We start from the raw sequence: 24,850 nt of genomic DNA on the forward strand, positions 1-24,850 counted from the left end.
GCTTTGCCTGAACTGAAATGTAAATGTAATTGACAGTCACATCATTGTTGTAGACTGATAAGGTGCATACACACACAAGAATGTTATTAACCAACGATTTAGTGAACGATTTTCGTTCAGATTTTCCCTTGAAAAAGTGAATGAAAATCGTTCACTAAAAATCGTTGGTTACGAACGATTTTCATGAACGATGAACAATTTTTTAATCATGCATACAGTGAATGGAAATCGTTCATCATTTAACGTTCATTCTATACAACATGAACGATTTTCTGAACGAAAATCGTTTGTTGGACAGTCAGAATGGACAATGAACTACAAGCTACAAATGTGAACGCGCATGAACGATTATCGTTCATCGTTCACCTTAAAAAGATGAACGATTTTACAAACGATTTAATGATAACGACGTCGTTATAGTTAAATCGTTCAAAAAATCTCTGTGTGTGTGTACGCACCTTTAGTACTATTTACTCAATAAACAGTTCAATTTCAAAATGAAAGCAAATAAATGGTCCATTAAAATCAAACCAAACTGATATATAGATTTATTATTCAAAAAAGAGACATTGGAAACAAAGGCCTTTAAAACATTTAAGTTCTACTACTCTGTACAGCAGTGATTCCCAACCTCGGTCCTCAAGGCACACTAACAGTCCTGGTTTCAGTGATATCCATGCTTAAGCACAGATGGTTAAATCAAAATATCTAAGGTACTAATTAAGTCACCTGTGCTCAACTATGGCTATCCTTAAAACCTGGACTGTTAGTGTGCCTTGAGGTCCGTGGTTGGAAACCCCTGTTGTACAGTAAACTTAAGAACTAAAGGGGGGTATCCACTTAGCGATCTAACCAAGCGATTGCACGATAACGACGTCGTTATCGTGCAATCGCTTGTAAATCGTGCATGCATCGTGCATGTTTTGGTCGGAAGCGACCGGCAATGCGCGTGCCCGCTGGTCGCTTCCGACATCCGACATCACCCGTACATGCTGGTCAACTTGACGATCTCGTCAGGTTCAGCATATGCGGAGATGAGGGATGTGCCTGGACTGAACGAGTGAACGTTCAGTCTAGGCACATCACTAGATATACAAACGAGAGCACGACAGCAATGTCGTAATCGTGCTCTCGTTTGTATATCTATAAGTGGATACCCGCCTTAACAACCATAAACACCAAAACAATAGGAATGGAAGATCTGCTCATAGTACCTTAACATGTAACAGTTCAACTAATATCTATTTGATCTGAATATGTGACCTCGGGAGTAAGAAAAGTAGTTGTAAAGTTAGACACACGAACTGTGGTTAGGATTTAATGTAAGAACAAACATGACGGTGCTTTGAAGGACTGGCTTGTTTAATCTAAAAAAAAAAAGTCTGTTAGCAAAAGAGTGAACAAAGTGCTGAGCTCAGTGACATCACAGGCCAAATCAAATAAGCACATGGAATGAGGAGGTGAAGGTGCACAGAGTAGGAGAGAGAAAACAAGCTTATACTACAAATTAATGCTGCGATTAAATGAATATTGTAACAAGGGCCTGATTACAGCCAGATATACACCCATTCGCAGCTGTGGTGTGAAGATATGCTAATGCTGTAGCCGGCTGGAAATGTATTGAGACGCCCACCGGGATCTTTGCAGATCCAAGCAATAGCATACAAACACGCATTGGTGGTCGCAGACCCTTCGATAATCAACCATCTAAGTAACCTTTTCGTCTCTCGCAGAATAGCCGCGGGAACTGATACACTGTCGCCATGTTTTCTGCGTACGAGATTGCATTTGTAGGCTGAGACACGTCCCACCTAAGGCATAAATTAGATCATTTTTGATTGGATTTCACATTTTGCCTTTAACATAAATATAAAATGTTATTAAATGTGAGGTCACATTTGCCATATATAATAAAATTACATACAGACACAAATACAAATTAAATTAATTTATATGTGGGCAATGCCAGTGGCTTCTCCGGGTCTGCTGACACCCAGTGCGCACTTCATATGGCCCCCACGCGTCTGAGCCAAATGCAGCTGTAAAAGGAGTGTGATCTAACATAAAGGGGGCGTAGCCTAGCGGGAAATCTCAATCACATCACTTTGGGGGCGTACCCAGCATCCCTGGAGATGCTGGGTTGCCCCCGGAGACTCAGGGGCAAACACAGGATTTTTTTGGGGGGAGGGGGGTTCCATATGTATATATATATATTGTGTGTGAGACACACATAGCTCACACATACACACATGACATACACACACACAGCGTACATAACATACACACACAACATACTTACAAACACACACACAGCGTACATAACATACACACAACATACTTACAAACACACACACACACAGCGTACATACATATAGCATACTTACACACACCCTAGTTGCAGGGCTGCTGGGTGGCCAGGATGATCCTCCCTCAGCTCCCTCTGGGAGGGCTGTGTGTGATCGCGGTGCACTGCCAGGCCACGTCTGGTTCAGCTGTCATCACTTCTACGTCAGATGGTATGAAAGCACCTGATGTAGAAGTGTTGACAGCAGAACAGGCAGAGGCTGGGCAGCTTCGATCATGGGTGTCCTGCGGATGGTGAAGAGATGGCTCCTCCTCTATGACAAAACCCTGCTTGAGACCTGGGAAGAAATGTCGGGTCGATCCTGGATTTTGCCTTAGGAGCCTTTTCCACTGAGCCGCTGCCCGGGTTGACACGGCAACAACGCTGGTATTTTGGCCAGTGGGAAAGGGGTACAAGTCTCAGCATACTGTTGTTTGAGATCGTAAAGAAGATGCATATTTGACAATCGGGGATCCCCCAAAAATGGTTAGAAGCATGTGTGTTATATTTCCTTTACCGTGGGTACACACTAGAAGATGTGCAAATGACGCGATGGTCATTCTGATTTCCCTTCATCCCGAGAAATAACGATATAGTGCATACACACTGTGCAATCCTCCAAATGACGGAGCTATATATCTTGCATCATTTGGTCGGTAGATTGTTCACAATATATTGTTTGCTTCTTCAACACCATACGACCATCTTAACAATTTCTGGAAAATGGAAACAATGTATAATAAACAGCATGCGACAAGCCGACTGTAGGAAAAGAAAATGGATTATATGGGAGTGGCTTCATGATTTTCTCAAAATCTTTAAATATATCTTCCCATCTGCCGTGCAGTACAGCAGATGAAATGATGTGAGGAACGACGCATTGGAGCGTGTAAAAGTGCATACACACCTGACGATGTGGACGATATGTAGTTCCAAATCGGCTCAAAATGACAAAATGTCCAATATATCGTCTAGTGTGTACCCAGCTTTAGTCTCCCAAGTTTAAATAAGAAATACAAGGAATCACATCATCTTGTTTGTCCGGTTATGCATTCGGACACCCTTGCACCGATTGGGATGAAACCAAAGCGAGATGGTCCTTTTGGATCCTGGCCAGGTTTTAGGGGGATTTGGGTCCCGGTCGGACCTCCTGTTGGTGTACGCTGACAAACTCTTCACAGAGTGGTAACATTGGATCCCAGAAGACATACTAGGGGGTTGAGGTCCCGGTCGGACCTTCCGTAGGTGTACGCTGGGCAGAACTTTGACCTGAGGAGCCTGTTCTGGGCCTTCCACTGGATGGATTTGGATGAAAACTTCACAGAGGGATGGCAATTGGGAGGCCTAATGGAGTGGTTAGGGTCCCGGTAGGACCTAACAGCACAGTGTGCCTGGCAGAACTTTGACCCAGGGAACCTGTTCTGGCCCTTCCACTGGATGGATTTGGACGACATCACATAATAAAACTTAATAACTTGAAGATTAAACCTTTACAACGCCGGATACTTCAGCTAGTATATCATACTGAATAAATACTTGTAGTTGGTTGAATCATCCACCAGATGGCACAAGAATGTTATACATCAGTCATCACATGGTTATTTATGAAACTACTGCAAGTTTGTTATTATGGTTACAGAATGCTGCAAACATATTTTGCTTTAGTATGATATTGGGATAACTTGCTATGTACTATGGGCCTGATTCAGACTCGCTCGCAAGCGCTATGCGCTTGCAAGCGGGGCCCGGAGAGAGCGAGAAATCACTCGCTCTGGGGCTCGCAGCAAAACGGGGCTGCTGTCGATGTTGATCGTCAGCTCGCCCCGTTTTGTAGGTGGGGTGGGGGCTGGACAAACGGAGGCGTTTGTGGGCGGCCCTACTGACATCACCAGTGATGTCAGTAGTGAGCTTCTGGCTCTATTAGAGCCGGAAGCTCACTGGGGCTTGCGGCAGACGAGACCCTACCACAAGGGTCTCGTCGCAAAACCGATGGTTGCGAGCATCGCGACTATCACCTGGCCGCTCGCAAAAGCTGTGGTTGGTCACCCACAGCTTAGCGAATGGCCAGGTGGCCGGTTTTAACAAAAAAAGCGTCCGCCCTGATTCAGAGCGAGCGCTCGCTTTTTGCGAGCGGCTCTGAATCAGGGCCCATGTGTAGTAAGAGCAGTAGTGTTTTGTTTAGCACTTTTTGCAATACTGTTTGAGCAATTAAACTGTGCATGCATCCAAATCGCACTGCGTAAGTGCCAAGGTACATTACCGCATACTGTACTAGCCTACTTTTGAAATGTTCTGAAAACTAGTTTCAGGGAGATTATATTCAATAAAAGAATGCTGCATGTGCGTTGCTGAGGGGGCATGTCATGCTCCGCCCAAAGGGTGTGTCTAACTCCACCTATGGGTCTATCTATTGCCACCTAGAGTTGTTTCCTGCAGTGTCATTTCCCCCTAAGCCCCCATTCTCCAGGTCTTTGCTCCCCCCTAGCTGTATCATCAACCCCTGAGCCCCCACTTTCCATATGTCTCTGCCTCCCCCTCCGCCAGCTCTTACCTACTGTCACTGTGTGACTGGGACAAGTCCTGCTGCTGTTCTTTGCACCCTGGCAGTTCAGCCTTAGATATCATCTATTGCAGCAATTATATGTACATTTATATTATTATTATCCTTTATTTATATGGCGCCACAAGTGTTCCGCAGCGCCTTACATAGTACATAGAACTAATAGGTGAACAAGAAACAAGTAACTTACAGTACATTACAGTGCAGGACAAGGACACGATTTATATACATTGCTGCAATAGCGATTAACACACTCACAATAAGCAGCCGGGAGTTGGCAGTCACGTGTTAGGTGCCCTTATGGGGAGTAAAGATTAGAAGAAAATGTAAAGAGAAGCACATGTGGGAAGAGGTCCGTGCTCGTGAGAGCTTACATTCTAAAGGGGAGGGGTAGACAGACCAGCGTGACACAGAAGGGGAAGATAGGGAGGAAAGAGCATGAGGTGGGTTAGGATGAGTGCTGGAAAGCCTTGATGAAGTAATGGGTCTTGAGAGCCCGTTTGAAGATTTGTAGAGAGGTGGCGAGTATGATGGGGAGAGGGAGAGCATTCGCAGCATGGGCAAAATCTTGGATACGGGAGTGGGAGGAAGTAATCAGTTGCAAGAGAGGCGGCATGCATTTGTTTAGCGAACTGGACGGGCAGGAGTGTGAAGGGAGAGAAGGTCAGAAATGTATGCGGGAGAGGATTTGGTGAGGGCTTTGCAGGCGAGTGTAAGAACCTTGAATTGGCATCTGAAGGGGAAGGGGAGCCAGTGTAGGGCTTGTAGGAGAGGGGAAGCAGATGTAGAACGTCTGGAGAGGAAGATGAGCCGAGCAGCAGCATTGAGAACCGATTGTAGTGGAGAGAGGTGAGAGACTGGGAGGCCAGCTAGGAGAAGTTTACAGTAGTCCAATCTGGAGATGACCAGTGAGTGGATGAGGGTTTTAGTGGCATCCTGGGTGAGTAAAGGTCTAATCCTGGAGATATTTTTTAGATGGAAACGGCAGGACTGCGAGAGGTGCTGAATGTGTGGTTTAAAGGAGAGGGAGGAGTCTAGGATAACTCCAAGACAGTGCACTTTGGGGCTAGAGGAGATAGTTGTGCCATCAATGAATAATTAAATTGTGGGAAGTGATGTAGTGGAAGAGGGTGGGAAGTTGATCAGCTCAGTCTTAGACATGTTAAGTTTAAGAAAGCGCTGGGACATCCACGAAGAGACAGCAGAGAGACAGTTGGAGATACGGGTAAGGAGCGAGGGGGAGAGCTCAGGGGTGGAAAGGTAAATTTGAGTGTCGTCACCATAGAGATGATATTGGAGGTCAAAGGAGTTAATGAGTTCACCTAAAGAGGACGTATATAGGGAGAAAAGGAGAGGTCAAGAACAGAACCTTGGGGAACTCCTACTGTTAGTGGAAGTGGGGGGAGGAGGAATCATGAGAGGACACAGAGAAGGAACGCCAGGAGAGGGCAGTGCCACGTAAACCGAGAGAGTAAAGGATTTGCAGGAGAGGGTTGTCTACAGTGTCAAATGCAGCAGAGAGGTTAAGAGGCCTCCTTCCTGTAAATTGTGAGCAGTGGCCATGGGTCCTGTTTTAAAACTTCTGACAATTTTCTCACACAAACATGTACACCCCTATAGCACACAGTACAGCTTTAGTAACATGCAGCATTTTTTGTAAAAATACCCCAAATACACTATCCATAGTTAGTCAGCATCCATTCTATGCCACCCAGCATCTGTTAGCTCTGTGTCACCCATGTACCACATGTCACAGAGCATCCAGTACAGCACCCCATCTGTGTCACCCAACACTGCTTTCCTTCTGTCACCCAGTACAGCACCCTATGTCACTCAGCACAGCACCTCCTCTGTGTCCCCCAGCACAGCACACCCTCTGTGTCACCCTCCCTCCACCATTACAGCAAGGCAGCCTGCGCAGGAATCAGTATTAACCCGGCCACTTACTCGACCCTCTAGTTCAGATCTGTGTCCCTGGAGGAGATGTTCAGTCTCTTCCCTCACTCTCCGGCCAAGTAATAACTCAGTGCCTCCCTACCTGCGTTTTGGCTGCGTGCACGGACTGCTCCCCGGCTCCTCCTCCCTGTACTGACACGGTAAGCCCACTCTGTGGGATCGGTATGAAAAAACGCCCGCCGCTGGAAGATTGGCAGTAAAGATCCCGACAGGTAAGTATTTTAACTATTTACTAACCTAAACCCCCCTCTAACCCTCCCTAACCATAAATCCACGCCGGGAGCCCCTAACCTAACCCTCAAGCCCCCGCGCTGTCCACGGCTGCCGCCTAGCTTACATTCGATCGGTAAGCCGGGTGTCGGGCTACCAGCGTAGGTAAAATGACAGGCATCAGGATGTCGACGTCTGTCATTAAACTCTTGCCGGGATTAGACAGTCGGGAAGCTGGCGGTCGGCATTTAGGCCGTCGGCTTCCTAACTGCATCATCGCTCTGTCCTCAGTGGCTGCCTCCAGGTCCTCATATCCAGGCCCCGCCCCTGTCACCTGCGCAGTCCGGACGGTTACTCGAAGGGCAGTGGGGAGAAAGCCGGGGGATTTCTTGAAGTCTCCGGGGCAGCGGGAGACTCCACAGGGAATTGGGAGTCTCCTGCCGGATGCGGGAGGGTAGGCAACACTGCTTACCATAGTCGCTCGAATCGGCTTTTTACTCGCAGTGTGATTGACTGTCAGGGATCATTTGGAGAAGGAAACAGGAAGAGGTGGCAAAGCGGCAGACTTGTTGCATCCGTTTTGGGGGGTAGTCACACCCTGCATGTGTGATCGCATAAGCAAGAAAAAAAGGAGATTTATGTGCTTTGCGCTGGGTATAGGTTGGCGGAAAGGAGTCTGGGCACCACACAGTTAACTTTGTCAGGTACAGTCCAGGCTCCTCCTTCCCCCTACATCCTACCCCCAGCCCACCTCAGTTAAGTTAACAAGCCTAAGACAAGGAGCAAGAAGGAGAAGAAGGAAGACCGGCAAACACTCATGTCCATGCACACAAGATATGTGACCAGGAGAACAAAAAACAGAGCAAGCTCCACGCCACATCTCCTGGATCGGCCGTGTTAATGCCGTTAAAATGAACCTATTGCCTCGGTTATTACATCTATTTCAGACATTACCTATCCGGATACCTCCCTATGTTTTTAAACATCTACAACACATCACTGCGCAATTTATTTTGTCCAATAAGCGACCACGGGTAGGAGGTGGGATGATGCAGAGACACACCTCTGCTGGTGGCCTAGGGGTCACAAATTTTAAATCATACTACTTAGCCGCTAGATTAGCACAATGTGTATTGTGGAATGGACCCAAGTCTGAGAGGGTGTAGGTCATGATAGAAACTAATGAACTTAAGCTGCATTTTATCTCTTCATTATTATGGCTTCCCAGAGCGGCCCGCCCTGGGGCTGTCCTGCATCACCCTGTAATTTCTCATTCTCTGGATGTTTGGGATGCGGCTAACCGCCAATATAATATTGCCCCACATCCTAGCCCTTTGATTCCATTGTTTGACAATCCCCTTTTTCCTCCTTAGTGCATTGGAAGAACAGTGGAGTTAAATTGCTAAATGATATTGCGCAGACCTCGTCCTTTCCCACATTTTCTGATATACAGACCAAACTTTCCATTCCCCACACTTTCTTTTTCCAATACTTGCAAATACGACACTTTCACTCAACATTGGTGTCTCAAATTACTCACAGGTCTCTCACCATGTTGGAGGGCTTAGCCCTTCATGTGGCATCCCGTAAAAGGACTCATTTACACATTATACAATTTGCTCTTCCCTTCACCGGACAACAGAGATTCTGATGAGAGGGCCTGGGAGACTGACTTGGGAGAAACCTTAGACAATGATGACTGGACTGATATCTATTCTAACTTGGTCAAAAGCTATGCGTTCGCATAAAAGAAAATGCATACAAGTTATGTTTCAGATGCTATTACGTTCCTACTCGTCTTAACAAAATGTACCCTGGGATTTTCCCTTTGTGTTGGCGATGTTGCATGACAGATGGGACGTTCCTACATATCTGGTGGAGCTGTTCGAAATTAGTTCCTCTCTGGAAGGAATTGGGTACATTGGCCAATTCCATCTTAGGCAGTCAGGTCCCTTTTAGCCCTCAATATTTTCTACTCCCTATAAGTATCCCTGGAGCACCTCCTCATCAAAATAAATTATTTACTCAGATGGCTTTGGCGACCAAATGCGTCATGGCTTCAGCATGGAAGACACCTGAAACGCCTACCATGGGTTTGATAATAGCTAAAATATGGCATGTCCACTCCATTGAATACATTACTAACATAATGAAGGGCTCTTCTACAAATTTTATTAGGGTCTGGGAACCCTGGACCTCTTATTTCCATGCCCCCGCAACAGAACAAGCTCCACAAGCCAGGTGCGTCAGGATGGGAGCCCTGTGTCCCCTATGGAAGAAAAGGATTTAACAGGTAAGCACATAAATCTCCTTTTCTTATTCCTCCATAGAGAACACAGGCTTTATGCTGGGACATCCCAAAGCTGATCCCCTAAGGGAGGGGCCGCTCCTGGGCCGCACAAAAACCCTTCGTCCAAAAGCCGCATCAGGTGTGGCGAAGGTATCAAAGGAATAGAATTTCAGGAACATATAACTGCCCTACACAGCTGCTCTGCAGAAGCAGCACGCCGTACTGCCAACGAAGTTCCCACCGACCGGGTTGAATGAACCCTCACCACGGACGGTGCAGGAAGAACCGCCACAGCATAAGTGTGGCGAATAGTCAAATGGATCCATCTGGTCAGCGTCTGCTTAGTCGCTGGCCAGCTCCGTTTACGAAAGTCATACAGGACAAAGAGAGCATCTGTCCTATGCAGGTCCTTTGTCCTATCTATATAATTCTGGAGGGCCCGCACGACATCCAGAGAGGCCTCCTCTAGAGAAGAATCCGGAGCCTGGAAACCAGGAACCACAATCTCTTCATTGATGTGAAACCTGGAAACAACCTTAGGAAGGTATCCTAGCCGCATTCCAAGGCCAGCTCTGTCCTTGTGAAAGATTAGAAATGGAGAATGACAGGATAAAGCGCGCAAGTACTACACCCGTCGGACAGAAACTATGGCCATGAGGAACACAGTATCCAAAGGCTCAAAAGGCGAAGCCTGCAGGGCCCTAAGAACCAGACAAACTCCAAGGAGCCACTGGCGGTACAAATAGGGCTTGAACATGGAGGACCCCTTGCAGAAAAGTTCGAACATCAGGCAACAGCATAATCTGTTTCTGAAAGAGGACCGAAAGAGCTCAAACATGCACTTTCACTGAGGCAAGGCAAAGGCCCAAATCCAGCCCTGCCTGCAATAAAGAAAGAATTTGAGAAAGTCAAAATGACCTTGGGTTAAGCTTTTTAGTTGAAAACGAGTCAAAGTAAGTACTGCAAACTCGATGGTAAACTCTAGCCGAAGAGGGCTTACGGGCATTAAACATAGTGTTAATGATTGACCTGGAGAATCCTTTAGCTCTTAACATGGATGTCTCAAAAGCCACCCTGTCAAAGCAAGACGGGCCAGATCCGGATGCAAGCACGGGCTCTGAGATAGAAGATCTGGCCATAGTGGAAGATGCAGAGGAGCGTCGACCAAGAGGCTCTGAAGGTCTTCGTACCACGTCCTTCGTGGCCAATTGGGAGCCACTAGGATCACCCTGCTTCCTTCCAACTTCAATTTACGGAGGACCTGAGGAATCAAGACAGATTGTGTCAGGTCTGTATTATTTTCTTAACCCGGGGTGGATGCAGGAGAAGAAACAGGAACGGGTTTGTAGTATTGGAATGCAGCAGGCTTTATAGGAGTATTATTATTCATGAAATGGTAATACAGGGCTCGACAAGCACAACCCCCCATCCCCTCCCCCCAGCGCACCGTAGGGAAGCTCCATTTGCTGGGCGCCCGCTGAAATTTTACCAGCGAACGCCTGACTCCCCACAGCGGCAGCCGGAGCTCACTCCTGAGCTCCAGGGTCTGGCTTGCCCCACGAGCACTATGGAAGAGATGTCATAACGTTTCTCCCATAGTAACGCGGAGCTGCAAACGCCGGAGCTCAGGAGTGAGCTCCAGCGTCCGGCTCCCCCCACGGGCACTATGGGAAAGACGTCATTACGTCTCTCCCATAGTTCAGAAGAGCGGCGGATGGCAGCGGACGCAGGATCATGGCCTAAGGTAAGTATAGTTTTTTTTTTGTGTGTGTGTGCGCGGCAAACTTAGAGAGGGCTTAGTACTGGGGGCACTATTAGAGGGGGCTTAGTACTGGTGGCACTATTACAGGGGGCTTACTACTGGGGGCACTATTACAGGGGGCTTACTACTGGGGTCACTAATACAAGGGGCTTACAAGAGGCACTATTACAGGGGGCTTACTACTGGGGGCACTATTACAGGGGGCTTACTACTGGGGGCACTATTACAGGGGGCTTACTACTGGGGGCACTATTACAGGGGGCTTACTACTAGGTTGAGGGTCACTGAAAGGGCATGTGTGGTGGTCTGTACAAGCTTTCATATATTTTGGTAATGGACGATGGTCTGGCTCCTAAACTTTTAAGATGGCTACTAGATTTAACAAAAAATTGTCGAGCCCTGTGGTAATAAATATATAAACTGGCAGAAAATAAATAAGTCCAAGTGATGTGAGACTGAAAACAAATGTCTGGCAGGGAAAAACAAAGACCAATAATGAAGCTGGGAATAGGTGTCTGGCAGAGGAAAAAAGTCCAATGGAGGTGTGACTGAGGAACAGAGGGCTGTAGTACTGGAGTTGGTTCTGAGAAGCTCATCCAGAACCGCTCGCTAGCAAGGGGCCGCTCCTTGCAGACGTTGTTCGCTAATGTGCGCATGTGTGTACGTGTGCAAACTAGTACGAGTGATCGGAATGTGCTCGCTCGCCTTGCAAAGACAGCCCAGTGAAATGAGTGACAGGAGGGTCCGTTTGTGGGTGGTAACATGGGCAGGCCAGTGGTAATGGGGGAGTGGAGTTGCGGACGCAGGCGAGTCAGAGTGTTTTCACGGTGTTTCTGGGACGTGCATAATTTACAGGCAGCGTAAAAGTACACGTCACCTGGTTGAATATTACAATGAAGTGCTCGCAGTGCTTGCGGTAGGGTACAGTGAACCGCAAGCACTGCGGACAGATTCGATGAAACCCGATTGTACCGATGGTTGGATATACTCCTGGTGATGACGTACGCTAGTGGGCGGCTAAAGACAGGCTGGTGGGCGTCTGTAAACTCAAAGTGATCGCTCGCCAAGACATAGTGGGCGTGCTTATGCCTTGCCGTGCGAGCGGCTGCCTTGACGTCACTTAGCTGAATTTCCATGCGCTGGGAGCGAGCAACCGCATCTTGTGAGTGGGTCTGAATCAGGTCCTGAGTCCGGAGAGTTGGAGGAGTCACAAACAGTGGGGTGAGTAATGGGGTATAGCAGGGTAGATGCGGGTATCCGGGAACAGCCTGAGTTGGAGACAGAGCAGGAAACGGAGCACTGCTGGGACTGTAATAATCGCACAGGGCTCAGGAGCACAGAGAACTCTCTCACAGCTAGGACTGTGAACACATTGCACTGTGAACTAGAGGGCGTGCTGAACACCCTTAAGTACCATGGGAATGTGCATGATAGGCTGCTGAGAGTTCACACATGATGCTCTAACATGATTGGCCCATTCAAGTCACATGCCCAAAACCAAGATGGCGGCACATTGCAATCCCCAGCGCAGCAGCGCTGCCAGACTCGCCTGTCACCGTCACCACATGGCTTGTACCTTTAGGACATCCACGCGCACCTCGTGCCAACCTCCAGACACCATCACCTCCATCGGTAGGACCGCGCCACAGCACCCACACAGGTAGAGACTGCAACTCGCCAGGTATAACAGCTCTGGTCGTGACAGCTTGGAGGGAAGATGTACAGGGGCGGGAAGGTCCACTGGACCACCAAAGCGTCCACCAGAAAGGTCTCCGGATCTCTGGTGCGAGAGCAATACCTCGGAACTTGGGGACTGTGCCGGGACGCCATCATGTCGATGTCCGGTAAACCCCAGCGAAGAACCAGGAGTTGAAAGACATCCGGATGTAGGGCCCATTTGCCCGAATCAACGTCCTGACAGCTTAGGAAGTCCGCTTCCAAATTTTGCACTCACGGAATGTAAACTTCCTCCCTGATGATTTATATAGACGATAGCCGTCGCGTTGTCGGACTGTACCTACACTGGGCGACCGCGCAGGACTGGCAAGGCCCAACAAAGAGCTCTGAAAACTGCTTGAAGTTTCAAAATGTTTATCGGCAGCCGACTCTCCAAATCTAATCACAGACCCTGAAAGGTTTGCTGACAGGAAGCCACCCCCCACCCCCGAACACTTGCATCGGTGGTGAGGAGGACCAGTCCTGAACCCAAAAAAGGACGTCCCTTGACCAGATGGGACTCCTGGAGCCACCAAAACAGGGAATGATAAACTTCCAGAGAAAGAATAATCATCTGGGACTTGAGCTGAAGATGGAATTTGTTCCACCAGGCTACAATTTCCAATTGTAGAGGGCGGGAATTAAACTAGGCATACCATGTCAAAGGTGGAGACTAGAGAGCCCAGCACCTGCATACAAGAATGAATTGACACCCGGCGGTGCTGCAAGATCACCCAAATCCTGCCCCAGAAGACAGAAAGGCTGTCTTAGATGCCACTACTGTAGCCACTATTTTGTCCAATTCTGACCTTCTTAGACTCAGAATCTGCTCACCAGGAACGTAACCAGACAGCCCTCCTGGTGGACACTGAAGAGGCCGACACCTTGGACGTTAATATACCAGTGTCTATAGCAGCCTCCCCAAGATAAGAAGCCGCCTCCCGGACATGCTCCACAAGAGACAAAAGATCATTCCTGTGGGCACCCGAGATAAGGCCAACCTCCAGGCGTCAACCTAGCTACCAATTGCCTGAGCAACCCAGGCAGAAGCAAGGGCTGGGTGAGCTACAGCGCCCGCATTGGAGTAAATAGATTTCAGATAATTCTCTAACTTCCTATCCGTCGGATCCTTAAGCGATGCTGAATTAGGAAGAGGAAGGTTAGTATTCTTAATCAAGCGGAGAACATGCACATCAACCTGGGGAGGAGATTCCCATCTAGATCGTTCGGCAGCCGGCAGAGGATAAAAGCAGTAATGCGCTTGGAAACTGGGAAACACTTCTTAGGGTGGGACCAAGCTTCCGCCTAAAGATCCTCAAGCTGCACTGATGAAAGACATTCTGACAATGCCTTATTTTGCTGTTTAAATATTGGAGCATTGGAAACAGGGGCTGGTTCTGCATTCTTGATTAATAAAACAGATTTAACTGCTTTAATCAAGGAAACCACGTCCACCTGAGGCTGGGAATCCACTGGGATAGACGAAGATTCCCCATCAGAAACCACCGATAAATCTTCCTCCAGATCAGAAGGAACATAGGAGTCAGATTCAATGTCAGACAATGGTGTAAACCTGTCTCTCTTAGTAGGCCTATGCTTAATACTGCGTTCCATATCCAGCATCTGTTTAAAGGACTCAGGCACCTGTGCCAATCCCTGAACTCACTGCGTAAAGGACTGCATCCAAGGAGGTTCCATAGCAGTAGGTAGCAACTGGGACTGCATCGCATTAGAACCCTGGGCCACACCTGAAGGGAAAGCCACTGTGGGCGTTACCACAGGATCTGAGAGTCTATCCACTACATGTAGCATAACCTCTGACAGTAAGAAAATCCAAGCAGGTTCTTGGCTGCCAGTCACAGCTGAGAGGGACCCCTGCTGTGAAGTAGTAAAACAGCGAACACAAGGCCTGATTCACTACGGATCGCTATTCTGCTTATACGCAAACAACGCAGTTGCTAATATCAGCGGTGACATGTAAATGTTTGCATTCGCATTGCGATCGCAGCCTGACATAAAGACGCCCAGTTCCCCTTACTCACCTCAATATACTTGGCCTACATAGAGAACAATCGGTAACATCGGGCAGTTAATGTAGGCCAGACCTTACTCAGGAATTGCTTACTTCAGCGCATGTTATGAATCCTCATATCCCAGGGCAATGACCGCCTTAGCACCCCACTGCTCTGGTGGTCTAGGGAGGATGCGGAAACAACCTGGGTCTCCCCTGCCTGCAACGCTGGTATCTCCCATACAGGCAGTGATAAGCCGCGATCCCACGACTTCCTGTAAACAGGGAGCCGCACTTGCCTTCCTCCTGCTGCGCCGGCTTGGAGCTGCTCCATCGAGATTGGAGCATCCGTCCGAGGACCCTGGCACGTTGCCAGCGCCGAGGCCGCCGGCGCTAGGGTGATGGAGTAGCACTGCGGGCATCCTGTAGCAGGCAAAAACAAAAACAAAGTAAAACTTATGAAGTTGTTGGTACAGCTTCCACAGTGGGCCTCATCACAAGCACCAACACAAAAAACTGAGGTGGCCTGTGGCTGGGATATAGGGGGAAGTAGGAGCCTGGGCTGTGCCTCACATAGTTAACTGTGTGGTGCCCAGACTTCTTTCCACCAACCTATACCCAGTGTAAATCCTGTGTCCCCTATAGAATCGAAGTAAAGTATTTAACAGGTAAGCACATAAATCTCCTTTTTTCTTGCTTATGCGATCACACATGCAGGGTGTAACATGCCCCCAAAATGGATGCAACAAGTCTGCATTCTCCTATGGAGGAAGAATAAATATCTCCCACGGCCATTCTGCATTGCCATAGGGTTACTGTGATAATCATATGATCTGCCACTGATGCGTCTGTGAATGCAGATGCTTACATTTGCAAAGCCACAAGTGAGCATATCAATACAAATCCCGACTACTATAACATGTGTACACAGACACAGCAGCAGCGGCGATGGCATTAGCGCACAACTCTAAATCAGGGCCCACATTCACAGCAATCTATTCAGTTGTACAGTGGATCCCGATATAGTACCTGAATATTGAAATACCACACGACATTTCGCTCCACATTTAAACTCAGTATCTTCAAACATATTATCTGCCTATATTAGAACTTTTCAAAAGAATAAGAAGTTCCTGAAAGATATGAGCACTGCATGTTTGGAGATTTATAAGAGGAGACTCTACTAAAGATGGTATTCAGCATTCTATCCTTGTGTCTATGGTGTGTTGCTGATATTGGATTAATAGTTATCTTATCCATTTTGTTTACTTAAATCATTTGAGATAGATCTGTGATTTGATCCACAAGTTTGAGACTTACGTTTGATTATTAGCGCTATATGACACTAGTGCGTATAGATATATATCCTGATTAGAATTTACTGTCTTATTGTCATTGATTGTGTGTATATGTATTTATTTTATTTTTTTACTTGTGAAATGTTTGAAGGGGGGAAGTATACAGTACATGTCTCATCATTTTAATAAATCGGCATTATTACATTTATTGTGTTATCTTATTTTTGAAACAGCCTTGAGGAAAGTATGTATATACAATTTCCTTAGCATTGTGTCCTTGTTTCTTTTGTTCCCCATTTTCAGGCAGGAGGTAGCAAGCCTCCTGGGGCACTAGCAGCTGGAGTTTATGTGTTCCTTAACAGCTGTAATTTAATTAACTGTGACATCAAATTTCCTTTTTATACAGTGCCCAGAATTTTTTCTAATTTTTTCCACCTTAGACTTGCAGCCCCTAAAGCCTGGAGTGGTGGAACGGGGACAGGCAAGCGTACGTTAGCTACAGAAAGGGTGTGTACATGCAAATGTAACACGTCCCCTGCCGTTGTGGCCTAATGGGACTTGGACACATTCCTAGATGCTACTGTTGTAAAATATGTAATGATGATTGTGACACCTGCAGACTATCAAGCTGCTTCTGTTTGGCCATTTCCATATTGACTCCTGCTGCTGATAGTGTTCATTGGCGCTCTGACTCTTGTTAGACGGCAGTGCGCTCCTACTCTCTTTACTATATATGCTAGGTACTAGGACCCAGAGTCAGCCGGAGGTGCGACCTCCATCCTAATGACATCACTGCTGGTCTACTGCTCGTGCAGCTGGCACCATCTTTACTGAGTAGAGTTTAGGTGCTTCACCTCAGGAGCTAAGGGCCAGATTCAGACCCGCTCACAAGCGCATAGCGCTCGCAAGCGGGTCGATATTTGGCCCCTGCCCATGCGCTGCCTCTGGCGTATGCATGCGAGAGCCCCAGCGAGCGACGGCAGCTCTGTCTCTCCGGGGCTCACTACAAGACGGGGCGGCTGTTGATATCGATTGACAGCTCGCCCCGTTTTGTAGGCGGGGTGGCTGCACAAACGCAGGAGTTCCCTTAGGAACGCCTGCCGTTTGTGGGCGGCCCTACTGACATCACTCGTCATGTCAGTAGTGGACGTTCTGCTCTATTAGAGCAGGAAGTCCACTCGGGCTTGCGGGAGCCGAGACCCTCCTGCAGGGTCTCGCCGCAAGCCCGATGGTCGCGATAATCATGACCATCGCCAGGCCGCTCGCACTAGCTGTGGGTGGTCACCCACAGCTTTGCGAGCGGCCTGGAGGCCAAAATAAAAAAATAAGAAAACGCCCTGATTCAGAGCGAGCGCACGGAAATAGCGTGCACCTCTGAATCAGGTCCTAAGTATTGTGCATTCTAAATACCACTATTAACCCCTGCAATACCGCTATTCTGCTTACTGCTGATACCACTATGTTATGCTGGGTACGCACTAAATGATGTGTACCCAGTACGATCTCGTTCCGGCATCGACAGAGCGGGCCATGCTGCATTCAGATGCTATCAGGTCTGACGGACCTTCTAAAGTGGAGAAGTGGACAAGGTGAAGTTACCCACAGCAACCAATCAGCTTCTAGCTGGCATTTATCAAATGCATTCTATAAAGTAGAAGCTGATTGGTTGCTATGGGTAACTTCTCCACTCTTTAAAATGCTTGGCACATCTCTGCCCACTGTGTTAAAAAACAGAAAAGAATTGTAAAAAAAAAACAAAAAAAAACATCAAACATATTTGGTGCTTGTTGTTTTGGCAATCACCTTTTCATTGTTGTCTATATAGAAAATGACTTGAAAAGTTTTTTTTATATTGTAGTGGTTAGCCTAACATTGCTGTAGGTTCAGACGATAGGGGGTATATTTACTAAAGTGAGAGATTTTAGAAATGGCGATGTTGCCCATAGCAGCCAATCAGATTCTACTTAATATTTAACTAGCACCTTCTAAAAGATAATAGCTAGAATCTGATTGGTTGCTATGGGCAACATCTCCACTTCTAAAAACTCTCACTTTAGGAAATGTACCCCTAAGTATAATTCATCACTTCAGTTTATTACAAATGTCGGTCTACCAAAAGTGAAAAAGCAATTTCTGTGCTGTAACTACCTTAGATATTATTTTACAGTGATACTATTTCCTGAGGCTCAGGATGTTTCCTATATCACTCCTCAACTATATTGGGTAATTTGACATAGGTCAAGCCTGATAAAAGTAGATAACAGATGTTTTTAACCACTCCGGTGCTAAGGAGGAGTCTGATTCGTCCTCAGCATGTACATCACTGCAGCATGGTAGGTAATCACTTACCATACCAGGGACAAATGCGGGATATACTGTCGCTCGGTGCTGCATGCCAAATTTCAGGGCAAGAAAATTAAAAATGATGATTTGGGAGTAATCTAAAGTTCCAACCGTCAGTTTTTTTAGCCACTCTCTAATTAGGACTACTTTTCTACTGTAGTCTATGGGGGATTTTTGGGAAGGCATAACTCGGGGTATAGGACGAATTTAGACCTAGGGTTTGTTTTATTAGGTAGCTCTTGTTCCAAGGTAGAGCCTTTTTGGGTTCAGGTAATTGAGAAAGTTACAGTTTTTAAACTATTACCTCACAAATGCCCCATTATATAGATAGGGAGCTTCAATTGTTGGGCAGCCTCAGTAGGTGCCTTCAGCAGGGAGTGTACTGTGGCTTCACCTTGGTGCACAAAGATGGCTGTCCTTTGTGGGCGGTAGTGGCGGTGGGACCTGGGGGAGGTAACGGGTGTTAGCAGTGTCTGAACCCGGGGGAGGTGGCGGGCGTTAGTGGAGGTGTAGGTGTTTACTGCAGCGGCGGGACCCAGCTTACTTGCGGACTACGGCACCAGGCGTTGGTGCTGTGTTGGCAGCAGGTCTGGATCCGAGAGGATCCCGTCCCTGCCAGCCATTCAGCAGAGTTCGGAAGTGGTGCCCATTTCAAAAATTGAGTCTCAGCGCCATTTTTGAAATTCACACAAGATCTATTGTTCACGATCTAATGATTTGCATATTCATTAGATCATGTGCGATAGCAGACAAATGCAGGCTGGATCAAGGAGATCCGTGATGCCTGCATCTGTGTTAAAAAAAACAAAACACGGAGGAATCCGTCTGTGCTGCTGTGTTTAAAAAAATTAAAACGTGTTTAAAAAAAAATAAAAAATCCCCCTAGCAACGGGCTTTGGAGACCCAGTGCTTGTTATGTTAAATACAGGGGATAGGCAACGTAGGGGTCCACTGTATTAAGCACAATCAGCACCGGCTTTTCAGAACCAGCCCTGGTTTCCAAAATACAAGGGACAAACAACGTACTTAGCGCAACCAGCACTGGGCTCTGATCTGGTCCTGGAAATACAAGGGAATAAAATGAGTAGGGGTCCCGTGTAAATTCCTTTTTCTAGCAGGGGGGTAATTCCACAGCCAGGGGAACCCTCTCGCCGGGTCCCCCAGGCATTGCATTACCCCCGACCGCTAGTCAGCCTGGGCTGGGGATCCCTGGGGAGCTGGGGACCCGCCCAATAAAGGGGTCTCCCTCTCCAGGGCACCCCAGGCCTAGGCTGATAGCACGGGGCTATCCCCGGCACCTCTGGCCGGTGGGTGCCGGGTTGATAGTGTAGTGTGATTGATAGTAAGAAAAATATTGTCTTTTGCTGTGGAACTATAGGTGTGGAGAAGCACAAGTACCAGCATGCAGGGCATTACGGGCCTGCTGGTAGTACTACAGCAAAAAAAATATTAACATAAACACAATACACAATGTAAAAGTTTATTAAAACACACATGCACACACACATGTACAAACACAATATCACATACTCCCCTATGTATCCCTGAATCCATCATGTCCCCTTGTCCAGTGGAATCCATAGGGTACATATAAAAAAATATCCATACTTACCTCCTCCTATGCGTGGATCACGTCCTCTTCTGTCCATGTAGCATCCCCGGGCTTGGCAAAAAAAACCTAAGTTACGCGGACCAGCGAACTTAGTACTGTCTAAGGACAGTACTACCCGAATGACGGCTCCGCCATGGGAATTCACTATAGAAATCCCGGTGCGGATCGCTCATTGGCTAACAGAGGCGAGTCTTCCGCCTCACAGCCAATGAACGGGTCCCACCATTGACTTCAATGGTAAGAACCACAAAGGTAACTTAAGGCTACTTTCATGAAAATTTCCAAAATGGCACCTCAGCGCCATTTTGGAAATTTAAAGACGGCGGCCGCAAGCCAATCACGGCTCGCAACGTCATCGCCCCGTCCCCTCGGCTGGCTTATATAAGCCAGTGTGAGGCAGCAGCATGGCAGTCCTACAGCAGAGGAGGAGCAAAACAGAGCTTCTGTCCCCCGCTGCTGTCCCTGTGTACTACTCTGCTGCTGCCACTGCTCCGCACCCCCGCTGCTGCCTCTGCACTGCCCCACTGCCCTGCACGCCGCCCCCCCCAGCCGTGTCTCCCTCTGCACCCCGAAACACCTCCTGTGTGCTGTCCCCTCCAACACCAGTGCTAATGTACCATTTTGTTGTCCTTCTCCAATGCAGGTGGCCCGGTTTGCTGCTCCCATCCCTGATGGTTAATTAATTACGGTTTTACATGTCTCATTAAGGCTTCTTAGACATGATCTGAAATTTCACAAAACCTACTGAATGTCTGCCACTAAAACTTAAAAAAGCAATGAAATTCCGATCATTAAGGTGGACGTGTTCCTTGCGCAATACAGATATGGTATGCCATCACACCCTGTGGTTAACTGCAGATTCAGCACTCTCATAGAATGAGATTGCTGTCACTCACAAAATGGTGGAGCTGCTAATTCACAGATTGTGTGCTCATTGAAATAAACACATGCAGTCTGTGCAACTGAGATCTGAGCAGAAGATAGAGCTGCGTAGATGGGATAAGAGTGGTGTGGATGTGGGGAGGAGACAGAGTGGAGTAGATGGGGAGACAGAAAGGCATGTAGAGGGGGAAGATTAAGCAGTACAGATGGAGGAAACCAAAGTGATTCAGATCGGTGGAAAACAGTGGTGTGGATGGCAGGGGGGGCAAAGTGATGCAGATGGGTGGGAAGACAGCAGCGCGGTTGAGGGGGAGACAGAGTGGCACGGTTTAGGGGGACATGTATGGAGTGGTACAGAGTGGCATGGACCCGGGAAGACAGTGCAGCGCAGACGGCTAAAGACAATTTGGTGTGAGAGAATACAGACTAGCACAAATGGGAGAACACACAACAGTAGGGATTGGGGAAGACAGATTGGTGCAGGTGGGGAAGGACAGAGTGGTGCGGGTAGGGGGGGAGACAGAGTGGCACGGTTGGGGGGACAGAGTGGTGCAGATGCAGGAAGAAAGAGTGGCACAGATGAGGGGAAGACAGAGCGGCGTGCCTGGGTGGAAGGCAGTGGTGCAGATAAGAAAACAGGATGGCACGGATGCAGGAAGACAGAGCCGTGCAGATGGGGAAAGACAGATTGGTGTGGATGAGGAAATACAGACTAGTACAGTTGGGAGACCACACAGCAGTAGGGATTGGGGACGATAGAGCAGCATGGAGGCGTATAGGGGAAAAAAGTGTACATGTATAGACATAGTTTGATAGTTTTAGAAATTAAGGAGCTGAGGGCCTGATTCAGAGCTGAACGCTCTGACCAGAGCGCTCGCTCTGAATCAGGGCCCTCCTCCAGGAAAATGGAGCGGCCTCCTGGCCGCTCGTATAGCTCATATACAGCATATGCGAGCGGCCAAAAAGATGGTCGCGATGGTCTTGACCATCGCGACCATCGGACTTGCGACGGAGACCCTGCGGTAGGGTCTCCCTGCCACAAGCCCTGGAGTGATTTTGGCTCTATCAGAGCCAAAATCACTCCCACTGACATCACTAGTGATGTCAGTGGGGCCGGCTTCAGACGGTAGGCGTTCCCATGGGAACGCCTCCGTCTGGCAGGCACGCCCCCGGCACGCCCACCAAAGGGGGCGTGCTCTCAGTCAACATCGACAGCACGCCCCCTTTGGTGCGAGACCCGGAGTGATGGAAAGCCCGTCGCTCCCCGGGTCTCATGCATGCGCACGACGGAGCTCCCTCCGCCGTGCATGCGCAGTGGGGAACATCCACCCGCTTGCGAGCGTACTGACGCTCACGAGCGGGTCTGAATGACCCCCTTAATGTGTATTCTGAATGAGATGGATGTATAGAGTGAGAAGGATGTTGGAACCCAGTGGGATTGTTGTGATGACCGAATGGGAAGATTGTGGGCATTAAGTGGGATGTGTATGCCACATAACTGCTCAGACCTCAGTTGCATAGACTGGAATATATGAAGATAAAAACCCTGTAGTACAGAATATATTCAGTTTTCCAGATATGATTTAAGGCAAAGAGGTGCCTATTTTGCTTACAGTCTGCGAAGGTACAAATAGAATCAGCCTACAGTAATAGGCTGATAAACGCAAATCATTGCTGTTATTGCCTAATTGAATCTGCCTCTATGGTATGTGATAATGGGATCTAATGTAAAAAAAAAAAAGAAAAAGCTGTACCTACCATGAAGGTGACCATACAAGGTGATCAGTTTCGCTACATGTATTCTCAGTCAATTTCTGCATATATTTTTGGCGTAAACTGCCTCAAACTCTATATGAGTCTCACGTAGAGGGCTTTTTTTCTCCTCTCCCCGCTACCCCTTGCTCCGTTAAGCATACACTTACCTCCGTTCAGGTGACTCGGTGAGTTCCTCGGTGATGCGGTCAGCTGATCGCTGGGCTCCTGCTGTGACCCCAGTCATCTGATCAGTACTGTAAACTGAGATGCCGGCTGGGGCTTTCACGGCATCTCATTACACAGCATAAAGCAGATGACCAGGTTCACAGAGCAGGAGTCCAGTGATCAGCTGACCGGATCACCGATCAGTGAATGGAGGTAAATTTTTATATTTCTATTTTCTTTTTTAACTTTTTTTTTTTCACTTTCATCAGCCTGTGGTCTATCAGACACACAGACTGATCACAGAAGCCTACTCGAGGCTCTGCGTTCCCTGTCAGCAGGCAGGGAAGTCTGAGCAGGAGTAGGTGAGATGGGGGGGAAGCCTTCATAACGCCATTTCCAGGTGGCGTTTAATGTAGGGCTCTCTCCGTTATTTTTTTTACAATTTTATTTTAGTCAATTTCAGCATTTTTAGCAAATTTCCTATTACAAGTATGTGAAATGCAATCTGATTACTAAAATAATAAGAGTTTAAGGGCTTGGAAGAGAGTTTTGTGAACTTTCCTGCAATTGCCCCATTGATACATTTCTGTAATACTAAAATAATATGAAAAGGGTTTGAAAACACCCATTTTCACATTATTTTAGTAAAAACAAAGATTGATAAATATGCCCCTTAATCTGCTCTATTTTACAATAATTAAAAGGGTGTGCACTGCTAAAATGAAGAAAATAAATGACATAACTGAAGTGTTAATACTTTACTAAACGTCCACCATTCTTTATTTCACTCCCCTACAGCAGGTTGGCATGGTTGGATGGGGGTGCATAAACAAGCAGATAGTGAGTGACTGACAGATAGCCAGACTTGCTTTCAGTAACGCAACGTGTGGATTGGTTGATTCATATTCAATCAGGGTCAGTCACGTGATGTGAATTCAGCCACAGCTTTATGACCTGTATGTCCCGTTAGGACCATACCTACTTCTGAAAAAGCATTTCAGGGAGATTTTTCAAATCCCGACAGCGCATGCCCGGCATCGGTGAAGATCCCGACTGCTGCTAAAGGTAAGTAATCCTAATCTCCCCCCCCCTAACCCTCCCTTGTGGGTGCCTAACCCTAACCTCCCCCAAGTGCCCAACCCTAATCCCCCCTCTAAGTGCCTAAACCTAACTCCCCCTTCCCAGCGGCTGTCCGTGCCCGGCACCTGGCTTACCTTCAATGGGGATGCCGGGCGTCGGGCTCCCGGCGTAGGTTTTATGACCGACGACGGGGTTTCGACGTCTGTCACTAGACCCTTGCCGGGATTAGACAGTCGGGAAGACTGCGGTCGGGATTGCGTCCGTCGGCTTCTCGATTACTTCCCTTATAACCAATGCAAGGAAATTATACCAGTGACCTCATTTGAATGTATAAATCTCTGTATTTTTTATATAAAAGCTTCATAATCGGAGTAAGGTGCAATCAGGGAGATTGCTAGACTCTTCAGAGAGACAGGGAGATTGTCACTATTTCAGGAAGTCTCCCTGACAATGATTGAGAGTTGGCAAGTATGCGTTAGGCCACTGTACTAAGGGCCGGTGCAAGGGTGCAATGATTTTAGGTGTCCTAGGCAAATCTTCACTCTAATCCCCTTCCCCCAGCGATTATAAAATATATTCAGTGATTCTTCCCCCCCATATCCTTCCTGTTTTTCTCACTTACCTTTGCTGACTAGGGTGGATGCATTCAGCTCAATCCTCCCAGACTCCTAGCAGTCTGGCAGCATGCTCCAGAGTCTCGCTCCATATTCTCAGGGCATGAGACGTCATGACATCTCGGTATGCATTTATGATGCCGGCGGTTGCTATGCCGACTGCCGGCATCTCCACTACAGAATCCCGGCGAGGGTTAATTAACCTACGCCGGGAGACCGGCGCCCGGCATCCCGATCGAAGGGATGCTGGGC

The 24,850-nt window shown here is 47.7% G+C and overlaps 1 protein-coding gene across 1 annotated transcript in view; it reads left to right on the forward strand.

The window, feature by feature from the left end:
• LOC148538512 (4-hydroxyphenylpyruvate dioxygenase) overlaps window positions 1–24,850 on the forward strand; it is a 91,684-nt gene that overhangs the window by 23,947 nt on the left and 42,887 nt on the right. The window lies entirely within an intron of this gene.

This window comes from Taudactylus pleione, unplaced genomic scaffold, assembly GCF_031769625.1.
Source record: "Taudactylus pleione unplaced genomic scaffold, aTauple2 ptg000040l, whole genome shotgun sequence".
Lineage (NCBI taxonomy): Eukaryota > Metazoa > Chordata > Amphibia > Anura > Myobatrachidae > Taudactylus > Taudactylus pleione.